General features: G+C 47.4%; 1 protein-coding gene across 4 annotated transcripts in view; it reads right to left on the reverse strand.

Annotated features, from left to right (window-relative positions):
- The window catches only part of SYNDIG1L (synapse differentiation inducing 1 like), a 100,833-nt gene that overhangs the window by 15,433 nt on the left and 72,928 nt on the right, over window positions 1-12,472 (reverse strand). The gene's annotated exons all lie outside the window — the stretch shown is intronic.

Genomic DNA, 12,472 nt, shown 5'->3' on the forward strand with positions numbered 1-12,472 from the left:
GAACTGAGCTAAGGAGAAAAACAAACAGGGCCAGATTCTGGTCTAGGTAGTCCCAGGATAAATCTGGGTCTCGCTCACAGTGTGACTGATGTCTCCCAGCTCCAAAGCCCCCAGCTCTCAAGACTGGACTGGCACATTTATCTTCCCCAGTGCAATATCGTTACAGTCACTGAATACTCCTCTCTGTGGACAGTCCTTGATTCTAATTTGACACTTGGCACAGATGCTGGGTGTAACAAGCTGGGTTAATGGTAAAATAAGTAGCTTTTCCAATAATCAATCACAATTTAGTTGTTCTGTCAGGTAAACGTTCAGTCCTGCCTCACTGTTAGATTATGTCTGGATTACATCTCCCCAGATGCCCCCAAGAGGAGGTTAGAACATCCTGATGTGAGACTTTAAGCCACGGGACCTTCTGGCTGACATGCAAGAGCGCTCCCAACTGAGCCATGCTGGCACATTCAGAGAGCAGTACCGGGCACTGCAGCCAGAGAGGAGCAATCAGGGAAGCCAGGAGATAAACAGCACAGCACAGCAGCTGCAGGGAGAGGAGCTCCTGCTCCAGTTACAGTGAAAGTCGCATACAAATAGGCTCACCTGCCTTGGCCTCCAGGCAGAATGATAGGCAGACTCCAAATCAAACCATGTTGTGCAGCACTTGACATGACAGCAATGGCTGCACAGAGAAGGCAACGGAGACGTTATTATTGTTACTTACGGAGTTCCAGCCCGTACGTACACATGATCATAATTGTGCTTGATGCTTTCCAGAGATAAGAGGAGGCCCTGCTCCTGCCTGACACACAAGGAGGAGACATCCCTGCCTCTGGGAGCTAATAGGGGAAGAGAATACCAGGGATGGTTGGAAGGGTGAGCAAAAGAAATGGTTTACAGGAGGGATCAGAAGGAGCAGAGACCAGCCATTCAGTCACATGGGTGTGTGGAAAGCTGTCCCAAGTGGAGGAGGCAGCATGAGAAAAGGAGCCAGGTCAAGTGTGAGCAAGAGACAAAAGGAACCTTAAAGTGAGAGCAATAGGCTCAGAGTAGGGTCTGGTGGGGGAGGGGAAGGCAGAAGTGAATGCAGTGATGTAGGCAGTGGTGAGATTACGTGCGGCCTTGAAGAAGAGAGCGAGAAGCTTGAACTTGATGCAAAAGGAGAGGAAGCCAGGGAAGGAATATGAGGTGGAAGGAGATGTCATCAGAGCAGCAAAGGAGAAAACTGGTCAGAGCAGCATATGGAAGGGATGGGGTCTGCGGGAGACGCATGGAGAGGGAAGTGGAATCCAAGCAACCCCTGAGCCAGGTGTGTACAAGGGTTCTAGCAAGTGGGATTTTAGAGCTATTATATGGGAAGGATTTAGTGACCATCAGGATATAGGGGGAGAAGGTGACGCAGATTGTGGACCTGGCTAATGGGCATGATACAGGGTGTCTGTGATGAAGAGCAGCTAATGCACAGCTGTGAAGCAACTTGTTTGATAGAGCTGGAAAGGAGTGAATATGGCGTTGGTTATGCCCTCCAAATAGGGGTAGAGTCAGCTGCCTCAGTGATGGGTTTCCAGAGCTGACAGACACTAAATTGCTTTGAGAATTGGGATACTGTGTGCTGCTTTTCAGGGATTCGCTAGTCATATTGGTTGATTTCCAGATGCAAATCAAATCTTCATTCTCACTTAGATAAATATTTCTCTGCAGAAACATTTCCTCCAAACTACTGTAACGGGGCAAGGCCAGATGGCTATAGAAAAGTAGTGGGAGATAGATATATTAGCTCCAGGCTAAACAAATCCCTGGTACCAGGATAAGTGAAATGGCAGCTGCTCCAGGTCATTTAAGACACCTGGGGCCAATTAAGAACTTTCCAGAAGACAGGGAGACTGCTAGGTTGATTGGGACACCTGAAGCCAATCAGGGGCTGGCTGAAACTAGTTAAAAGCCTCTCAGCCAGTCAGGTGGGTGTGCATGTCAGGAGCTGTGGGAGGAAGTTGTGCTGTTGGAGAGGCTGAGTAGTACACACCATATCAGGCACAAGGAAGGAGGCCCTGAGGTAAGGGTGAAGTGGAGCTTGAGGAAGTGAGGGCTGCTGTGGTGGAAGTAGCCCAGGGAATTGTACACGTCATGTTTCTAAAAGGTCAGCTACCATAGCTGATACTATTAGGGTCCCTGGGCTTGAGCCCGGAGTAGAGGGTGGGCCCAGGCTCCCCCCCCTTTGCCCCCTGATTAATCACTGAGACTGGGAGACAACAGAGAGGCCCTGTGCAAGGAAGGATAACTTCTCCTCACCTCCCTCACTGGCTTATGATGAAAATGGCTCAGTAGATTGTGACCCTTGTCTCTAGAGAGACAAGGGTTACGTGGAAGGTCACAGTGAGCCTCTGAGGCTAGCGAAATCCGCCAGGAAACGTGGGACCCATGGAGGCAAGGACAGAGCTTTGTCACACTACTTAAGGCTGAAGCATGGCTCCTGATGGTGAGAGCCAGAACATCAGCCCCCCATTCCCTTCAGTGGCGCTAGTCCGGCAGCTGCCTGAGAAGCAGCATCACAGGGAGGAAGCTCCATCAGGATTCCTTACATTCCCACACCTCCCTCACAGTTCCATTAAAACGTACCAATGCAAACGGGCTCTCGCAGGGATTGGGTTAGGGTGCGCTTAGACAAGGGGGCTTGGAACATGCTGGGTAAGTTAACATGCTACATGTGGGTTTACCAATGTATATAAAAGAGGCCCTCATTTCAGTTGTCTCCTGCTCTTCCCCACCATTTCTACGTTGCCTGTACTCCTGGAATGTGAGCTCCTTGGGGCCGGGAGCCTCTTTGAATGGTAGGCAGCGCCCAGCATACAATGTGCAGCATCAGCATACAAAAAATAGATTTTCCTATGAAATCCATGGACCCGCTACTTTTCTATCTGGCCACTAGATGTCTCAGTCACTCTACAGAGGACAGTGCATTTATCAGAAGGTAAAGAGTTGATTCTCAATTGAGCACCAGGCATGGATAGTTGAGAGTGGTTCTCAGCCAGAGGTACATGTATCCCTGGGGTATTCAGAGGTTTTCAAGAGGGTACTCAACTCATCTAGATGAGTGTCTCTCAACCTGGTGGTTGCGGCCCACAGGGGGGTCATGGGCTATGTTCTCTCTAAGGTGCACACCTGCATGGCCACACAGAGGGCCATCAAGGGCCGTGCACCAGCCCTGTAGGCGCACACACAGGTGAGCGTGGAGGATGTGTAAGATGGGTGGGGGCGGTGAGATGAGGTGAGGGTTGGTGATGGGGGCTTGGGAGAGGTTGGGGTGTGCAGGGCTATGGGGGGGAAAGATGCCTCTCTCCCAGCCCCAGGGCTGTGGTGGGGAGAGAGGGCTCCCTCGGCAGCACTGTACACAATTTATTATTAAACATTGCAATTTATATTAAAATCTGATCTGATCTTGGAGTTTACATTATTTATCAGCTTTGAGACCTGCTGCTGCTCCTACAACCAGACAATAGAAAATGACATTTTTCTTACTTTAGTACAATTGAACTGAAATGTAAAATAACTTTTAAAAATAGCTAATACGTTTAAAGAAATACATTGTTTCTTTCATTGAGAAAAAGTTACCTGACCTCTGTGCTCTTACCCTGTGCACTTGGGGACCAGACTACTTTGTCATAAAGCTACTATGAGAGAAATAATAGCATCAGTACAATTTCTCCATTTGTAGAAAGGAGCTGATAATTACTTGCTTCAAAATAGTTAGTGTGGCTGAATTAATTCAAATGTATAAACTTATCTGATGGCCTCAGAAGGAAGAGGTGCAAATTATTAGTAGTTTTATTATTACGCCTCCATTAACTATGTTGGGTTTGGGGTTTTTTGAAGGGGGGTGGGTGTTATGTGGACTGGATGGTTCAGGAAACTAATGGGATATGAAACCTTTAGTTAATCAGAATCCAAAGCAATAAACCAATATTAATAAAAATACATTACACTAATATTAATATAAAGCTATTATGTATCATTTGTGTTTATACTTCCTTCCCTCCTTTTTTCCCTTTCTGCTGACTGTATATTTTGGTGTATCTTATTCTCTCTCCCACACATCTGTTCACACTCACTTCCCCACACACCCACATATCCATTCACACACACTGTTTCTCAGGCCTATAAGAGGCACCTACTCACACTTTTGGGGATGTCTTTCTGATGCTGGAGGTGGGGAGAGAGTATTTCTTGTCTCTGTGAGAGAAGGGGCTGCTATAGAAAGGTCCTTTCCTTTTCTCCTTGCTAGATCTTTAGGCTTAGGGCACTGGTCTGCACTGCACTCAGTTTACTGTGCTTAGTTTAGCCTTAGCCCAGGCAGTGAGCCGAGTTACAATCAGCCACTCATCATGGATTCGGATGGAGAAGGGGACAAAGGGGAGGGTGCTGCAGTTGGGAGGGGGAAAGGGAGGTGCAGGATTGGTCAGTAGTTGCTCTGAGGACAGGAACAGGGAGGAGAGGGCACTAGAATCCTGGGAAGGGCAGAGGGAGAGAGCTGCAGAAATGAAAGTAATTGTTTATATTTGTCTCCCACCTGCCATAGGTAGCAGCAGGGTCTCCCCCTAGAGCACTGCTTGCTCAGGTGATGGGTATTTTTATTCATATAAACATGTAATCATTTTATGAATGCTTTTATAAACTCTTGTTTATATAGTGGCCATGAGTTCCACAAATCAATTGTTCATTATTTTAAAATGTTTCCTTTTATCAGTTTTAGATGTGTTGCTTTTCGTTTTTATTGAATGCCATCTTGTTCTTGTATTAAGAAAGGGTAAAACAGGAGCTCCCAATTTACCTTCTCTATCCCATTCGTTATTTTATGCAATTCTATTATATCCTTTCTTATCTATGCACTCTCTAATCTAAATACACCTCTACCCCGATATAACGCGACCAGATATAACATGAATTTGGATGTAATGCGGTAAAGCAGTGCTCCGGGGGGGCAGGGCTGCATGCGCCGGTGGATCAAAGCAAGTTCAATATAACATGGTTTCACCTATAACGCGATAAGATTTTTTGGCTCCCGAGGACAGCGTTATATCGGGGTAGAGGTGTAGTACTAATCTTTCTTCACGTGGAAGTTTTCTCATGACTTCCCACATTATCTGATGAAGTCACAATGGCTCCCAGATCTCAGCATTACCTCTATATTGGTGCTGCACATAACAAAATTCATTCCACACACGGATGGAAAAAATTAGAGGGAACATTGGTCATGGGATGGGGTTAGAGGATTGCAAGTGGAGGGTTGGCGTTAGGGGGTGGCAAGCAGGGGAACTGCCCAGGTCCCGTGAAGCTACGTTACATGCTTGAGCCAGGGCTTTGGCTTCAGACAAGGCTCACGAGTGAAAAACAGGCTCAAGTATCACACTGAAATTTCAGTACAACATTTATATTCCAACTGATTTATTTTATAATTATATGGTCAAAATGAGAGTAAGCAGTGTTTCAGTACTAGTGTGCTGTAACCCTTTTGTAGTTTTAGATCTGATGATGTAAGCAAATAGTTTTTAAGAGAGGTGAAAGTTGGGGTGTGCAAGACAAATCACACTCTTGAAAGCGGTAGTCTGGAAAGGCTGAGAATCAATGAGAGGGACCTCTGACTCCTAGCTCTCTCGACTTGATCCAGTGGTATCAGTGGATACTGGAAATCCATCCTAGCTACTATGAGTGCTTCCTCGCTGGCTGCCTTCCTTGTTAACAATGACAGTTCCCAGTGCTCAATCTTGTTGTTGTTTCTTGTCATAATGATCTGACATTTCTTTAGGGCTTTTCATCTAGAAGGATCACAAAGCATTTTACAAATGTAACAAACTGATATACAGACTACATACAGGGATCCTTTCATCTACCTCTGGGATGGACCCACTTGAATTTACCTTTATTTTTGCAGTATGTGTCCATTCTATTTACAAATCAACACATCTGAGTGCCATGCACTGCAGGCTCGTATGGCAATTAGCCAATGATTCCGCTACACTTACAATTGCCACCTCCAACTAGGAAGGTACAAACTGAAAAGATCCTAGAAGATTGGAGAAAGACAAAAGTGGGACTGATCCTCAGAAAAAGTGGAGTGTGAATCCAGCAATTACATGGATTCTGGTCTTGCTCACACTAGTTATTATAAATTACAGTAGCCACATATGGCGGGCCATGAATGCTCACAAAATTGGGGATTGGGGTGCGGGAGGGGATGAGGGCTCTGTCTGGGGGTGTGGGCTCTGGGGTGGGGCCGGAAATGAGAAGTTCAGGGTGCAGAAGGGGACTTCGGACTGGGGCAGGGGTGCGGGGGGGGCTCTGGCTGGGGGTGCGGGCTTTGGGGTGGGGCTGGGGATGAGGGGTTGGGGGTGCAGGAGGGTGCTCTGGGCTGAGACTGAGGGGTTCAGAGGGCGGGAGCAGAGGGTTGGGGGATGGGAGATCAGGGGTGCAGGCTCTGGGCAGCGCTTACCTCAAGCGGCTCCCAGAAGCAGTGGCATGTCCGCTCTCTGGCTCCTATGCATAGAGGCAGCCAGGGGGTTTTGCGTGCTGCCCTGTCCTCAGGCACCACCCCACAACTTCCATTGGCCGTGTTTCCTGGCCAATGGGAGCTGCAGGGGCAGCTCTTGGAGCAGGTGCAGTGTGAGGAGCCCCCTGGCTGCCTCTATGTGTAGGAGCCAGAGGAGGGACATGCCCCTGCTTCCAGGAGCTACACGGAGTGGGGCAAGTCCCTGACCCTGCTCCCCAGCTGGAGCACCGGAGCAGGGCAAGCCCCGGACCCCACTCCCCAGTGTGAGCTTGAGGGCCGGATTAAAATGTCTGGAGGGCCGGATGCAGACCCTGGGCTATAGTTTGCCCACTCCTGGTTTAGTTTCAGGCAAAATGCAACAGCGACAACAATTTAGTGTATCAACCAATCAAAAGGAAGGGCAAGGGAGGACGAGGGTACCAATGGAAGAGGAACACATGGGTACACAGGCTATAGGTGCATATTAGCATGTTTCCAGTCAGTGTGGTCTCTTAATTTATAAAAAAGACATAAATAAATAAACTGGGCACCAAGACATTCTACACCCGCCATTATCCACTGGTGATTTCCTGTGGGGATATGGTGGTAGGAGTGGGGCTTGAGGAGGAGAGAGTAGTGGCCTTCTGGATCAGTTCAGGGAGGGTGTCCTATGCACAGTGAGGAGACATGGAAGGAGGCACAATGGTGCTTGTGGGAGAAGTGGCCAAATGGACAATGGAAGCTGGTTTCACTGGTGGAGCGGAGTGGATGGGGAAGGCAGCACACCAAGGTACAAATGCAGGTAAGTAGGGACAAGCAGAGCTGTGCAGGGCCTTACAGGGGAGGACAAGAAGCTTGAATATGATGTGGTGGAGAAAGCAGAGCCAGCAGAGGGCAAGGGCCAAGAAGATGACCTTAGGAGCAGCACCCTGAATGGAGCCAAGGTCTGCGAGAGGGTGTCAGGGAGGCTGGAGAGCAAGAGGTTCTAGAAATGAAGGCAGCAAATGATGAGGGCCTGGTCAAGAGCTTTAATGGTTCAGATTGTGATACTAGTGTAATTCCATTGACTTTCGTGCAGCTACACTGGATTTACACTAGAGCAGCCTCATTCCCCATAACTCTGCCTTCAATCCCTAATCAAATAATGGAACCAGGAGTAGAAAGAAAAGTCTCGACTCCCTAGAGGGCAATGTGAGCAGTAAGCAACATTGGCGGAGGGGTGGGGGTGGGGGTTATAAAGAGCAAATCATGTCAGGTGCAACTGATTTTTTTTTTTTTAATTTGGAGCGGAACAACTGGCTGCTGCTAATGCTCTGCTCAGAGGAGGTGAAGGTCAAGACATTGACTTCAGCACAGTAGAGTCTGCCGGAGGCTGTCATTCAAATTCTCAAGCCCTTTGAGGAATTAACCCATGAGAGAAGTTTGGGAGACACTTGTGTATCTGACATGGTGCTAGCTGTCAGGACTCTGACAGTCCATCTCAGCAATAAAGTGCCAGACCAGAGTGTCTGGGCCATGAAAAAGGGAACTGTAACTTCTACAGCAACTTGCAGCCATCCTCAGGCTTCACAGCACAGAAACAGAGTAACAGGAGTGCAGACTGCATGCTTTTGAGTTCCCCATGCTCACTTCTGAATCTCACCAAGAAAATCATGACAGAGTTGCCATATATAGGCTGGCTGGCTGGCTGGCAAACACCAGTAGAGAAGGTGAAAGAGAGAGTGTCATCTAGTCCCCAAGAAAAGCTGCTTGAAATTTCAAGCGTGTACAGCTTCTGGGAACCAAACTTAACAGACTTATGGGATCCAGTGGCTATGAATGCTTTCCAACAATGAGATGGCACTCTCCCTCCCTCACCCACTATTCCCCACCCAGGGGACAAGGCTGGGGTTAGCAGTATAATGCGATCAGATTTTTGTCATTCCATAAAACTAGCTCTGCCTTTCTTGGAGTTCTGTCAGGCTTTGGATGCTAAGGATGAGACAAGAGAGATCAGCTGCTGCTTGAACATGCACAGACTTGTGCACTATAATGTGCCTATGGCGGATTTCATGTGCTAGTGGTTATGTTTCTGAATTCTCCACCATGCTTTTCTGCAGTTGTTCATGTCTGCTGTACAACAATATGCATTTGGTCTCATGGAGAGCTTTAGGAGTGCCAAGATCTCTGCCAAGATAGTCTTCCTGCCTTATGGCAACCTCCCTCTTTGGATTCATCCACTGGCTCCCTGTTTTCCATCACATCAATTCCAGTCCAAATCCTCACCTTCCAGGACCTTTACCACTCTGCCCCACCTTCCTTATCCACTCTTCTCTCTTCGGCTAGACACCAGCCTCACCAACCCACTGGTCTACTTCTCTCCCAAACATCTCTGTGCCTTCTTCCACACTGCCCCCGATGCCTGGAACGCCCTGAGCTGACCTGCAAAGCAACCCGCTGCAGATTCCCTCCTCAGGATCTATTTCTACCAACCATTGATGGCTTCTGTGACACTGTACCCCATATTCGTCATAGTAATATTATAATATGGTTGTGGCATAATTATGATGCATTTTGTAAAAAATAAGTCATGTGAGGTGTCATTGGAAAAGTTATGATTTGCTGAATATAATTATCCTATTTGTATATATATCATTTTTGTATCTGAAGTTATAAATACTGACTATGTATCTGTACTTCAAATGTAGTTACACCTGGGTAACCCCCACTAAACAAGATGATTTCAGTCTAGATGGCTGGTTGGGAAGAGCCTATTCAGGGCAATGAGACAAAGCTTTTGATACAGTCTCCCACAGTATTCTTGCCAGCAAGTTAAAGAAGTATGGGCTGGATGAATGGACTATAAGGTGGATAGAAAGCTGGCTAGATCATCGGGCTTAACGGGTAGTGATCAATGGCTCCATGTCTAGTTGGCAGCCCGTATCAAGCGGAATGCCCCAAGGGTCAGTCCTGGGGCCGGTTTCGTTCACTATCTTCATTAATGATCTGGAGGATGGTGTGGACTTCACCATCAGCAACTTTTCAGAGGACACTAAATTGGGAAGAGTGGTAGATATGCTGGAAGGTAGGGATGGGATACAGAGGGACCTAGACAAATTAGAGAATTGGGCCAAAAGAAATCTGATGAGGTTCAACAAAGACAAGTGCAGAGTCCTGCACTTAGGACGGAAGAATTCCATGCATTGCTACAGACTAGGGACCAAATGGCTAGGCAGCAGTTCTGCAGAAAAGGACCTAGGGGTTACGGTGGACGAGAAGCTGGATATGAGTCAACAGCATGCCCTTGTTGCCAAGACGGCTAACGGCATTTAGACTGTATAAGTAGGGGCATTGCCAGCAGACCGAGGGATGTGATCATTTCCCTCTATTCGACATTGGTGAGGCCTCATCTGGAGTACTGCTGCTTTCAACTACCTGAAGGGGGTTCCAAAGAGGATGGATCTAGACTGTTCTCAGTGGTAGCAGATGACAGAACAAGGAGTAATGGTCTCAAGCTGCAGTGGAGGAGGTTTAGATTGGATATTAGGAAAAACTTTTTTTCACTAGGAGGGTGGTAAAGAACTGGAATGTGTTACCTAGGGAAATGGTGGAATCTCCTTCCTTTGAGGTTTTTAAGGTCAGGCTTGATAAAGCCCTGGCTGGGATGATTTAGTTGGGGATTGGTCCTGCTTTGAGCAGGGGGTTGGACTAGATGACCTCCTGAGGTCCCTTCCAACCCTGATATTCTATGATTAGGGAAAACGACAGGCCTTAGGAGAAGCTTATCTCCCACCTGGTGGTCCTTCCTGAGAACACTCCAGACAAACACTAAGTAATGGCTTCTAAGACTCTACAAAGACGTGTGACCAGGCCACATGTTTCTGGACTCCATCTTGGGATGTCAGTATTTTTCCACATACCCATCTGGGAACCAGGTTTTGAAAGAAAGGGTTCCCGCCCTATGCTAAAGCTATACAAGGCAGGGAATGACATCATCTGTGGCTCTTCACTCCCAACAAAAGAAGACTCCTGGAAACACCTGAGGAACAAAGACTGAACTGGGGGAAGTGCTGGACCCAGGCTCATGGGATTTCTAGCCTGTGTATGAAACACCTGGGGAATCCAAGCTGCAAAGCAAGAGCCGCTTCTGCCTGAAGAATCTACAAGTCTCCCTGTACCATCAGTTAGGGTCAGAATTTGTTATTCATACCCAGTTTATTTAGTATATTAAGTTTAGTTTGCATTTTTTCTTTATTTGCTAGGTAATCTGCATTGATCTGTTTGCTATCACTTAAAATCTATCTTTTGTAGTTAATAAAATTGTTTTTGTTTTAATCTAAACCAGTGAGCTTTGACTGGAGTGTTTGGGGAAAATCTCTGCTTGGTTACCACAAATGTGCATTGTTCTCTGCACATTGAGGGAGAGGCAGACTAGGTATTAAACCTGTATACTGGCCAGATTTGACCAGGGCAGGATGGTATTGCTCTGAGGTCCTAGGCTGGGAAGCTGGTGGTTAGAGAGCCAAAGGTGGATAGAAAGTTGGCTAGATTGTCGGGCTCAACGGGTAGTGATCAATGGCTCCATGTCTAGTTGGCAGCCGGTATCTAGCGGAGTGCCCCAAGGGTCGATCCTGGGGCCAGTTTTGTTCAATATCTTCATTAATGATCTGGAGGATGGTGTGGATTGCACCCTCAGCCAGTTTGCGGATGACACTAAACTGGGAGGAGTGGTAGATATGCTGGAGGGTAGGGATAGGATACCGAGGGACCTAGACAAATTGGAGGATTGGGCCAAAAGAAATCTGATGAGGTTCAACAAGGACAAGTGCAGAGTCCTGCACTTAGGACGGAAGAATCCAATGCACCGCTACAGACTAGAGACCGAATGGCTAGTTAGCAGTTCTGCAGAGAAGGACCTAGGGGTGACAGTGGACGAGAAGCTGGATATGAGTCAACAGTGTTCCCTTGTTGCCAAGAAGGCCAATGGCATTTTGGGGTGTATAAGTAGAGGCTTGGCAAGCAGATTGAGGGACGTGATCGTTCCCCTCTATTTGACATTGGTGAGGCCTCATCTGGAGTACTGTGTCCAGTTTTGGGCCCCACACTACAAGAAGGATGTGGAGAAATTGGAGAGAGTCCAGCGAAGGGCAACAAAAATGATTAGGGGACTGGAACACATGAGTTATGAGGAGAGGCTGAGGGAACTGGGATTGTTTAGTCTACGGAAGAAAAGAATGAGGGGGGATTTGATAGCTGCTTTTAACTACCTGAAAGGTAGATCCAAAGAGGATGGATCTAGACTATTCTCAGTGATATCAGATGACAGGACAAGGAGTAATGGTCTCAAGTTGCAGTGGGGGAGGTTTAGGTTGGATATTAGGAAAAACTTTTTCACTAGGAGGGTGGTGAAACACTGGAATGTGTTACCTAGGAAATCCCCTTCCTTAGAAGTTTTTAAGGTCAGGCTTGACAAAGCCCTGGCTGGGATGATTTAGTTGGGATTGGTCCTGCTCTGGGCAGGGGTTTGGATTAGATGGCCTCCAGAGGTCCCTTCCAACTCTGTTATTCTATGATTCTATAATTCATGTAACTACAGCTGGGTGTGTCCCTACCTGTGTGAATGCTGGTGAAAGTGCAGGCTGGAGGGCTTTGCAGCTTGTCACAGCAGTACAGTGTGAAAGAGAGCCCAGGCTGGTAGGTCAGAGGGTTTAATGGTACCTCAGTTCCAGGTGGCACCCTGGGGGGAACCTGTCACAACTTCATAAAGGTGGGGCTGTCAGGCATTGCAGGTATTTCTGCCTTCCTAGTGTTTGTTATACTCATGATCCTGTCTTGTTTCAAATTAGATGGTAAGATCTTCAGGGCAGAGACTATTACTGTCTTTGCCTTCCGTACTCAGTGCAATGGGGCCCTGATCCTGATGTGGGTTCGTGGGTGCTACTGCTAATGTATTTAAAGCCCTTACTCGCTAGGTTTTAC

Source organism: Lepidochelys kempii, chromosome 6 (assembly GCF_965140265.1).
Source record: "Lepidochelys kempii isolate rLepKem1 chromosome 6, rLepKem1.hap2, whole genome shotgun sequence".
Taxonomy (NCBI): domain Eukaryota; kingdom Metazoa; phylum Chordata; order Testudines; family Cheloniidae; genus Lepidochelys; species Lepidochelys kempii.